Source organism: Penaeus vannamei, chromosome 2, assembly GCF_042767895.1.
Source record: "Penaeus vannamei isolate JL-2024 chromosome 2, ASM4276789v1, whole genome shotgun sequence".
NCBI lineage: Eukaryota > Metazoa > Arthropoda > Malacostraca > Decapoda > Penaeidae > Penaeus > Penaeus vannamei.
In genome coordinates this window covers 13,128,317-13,128,674 of record NC_091550.1, presented here as the reverse complement: position 1 = coordinate 13,128,674, position 358 = coordinate 13,128,317, and positions in this window count along the sequence as shown.

The following is a 358-nucleotide window of genomic DNA, read 5'->3' as shown; positions in this document are numbered from 1 at the left end:
TAATTTAGCGAAAAAACTACATCAATCCTTTAGCTATAATTATTATTGCCTGTCTAAGAGTAAACCACATCCAGTGTCGTGACGAAAATACATTTCTTAACTTATAAATTAACAAAAGTGTAGCCCCTTTCAGGTGTAAAAGGCTTCTGTATAAGTGATGGCCTTCCTAAGTCAACAGAACTTCCCCCAGAGTATATATACACATTTCCTTGGGTTTTTGCAAGGAATGTAAATGGAATTGTGAATAGTTTTCAGCTTTCCGTTCCGTTCAGATCGAATTCTTTTACTCTAGTCTACACCCTTCTATTTATGGGCTCCCTCTTCCATCTAGAAATTGTGCATTGGAGTGGAATCTTAT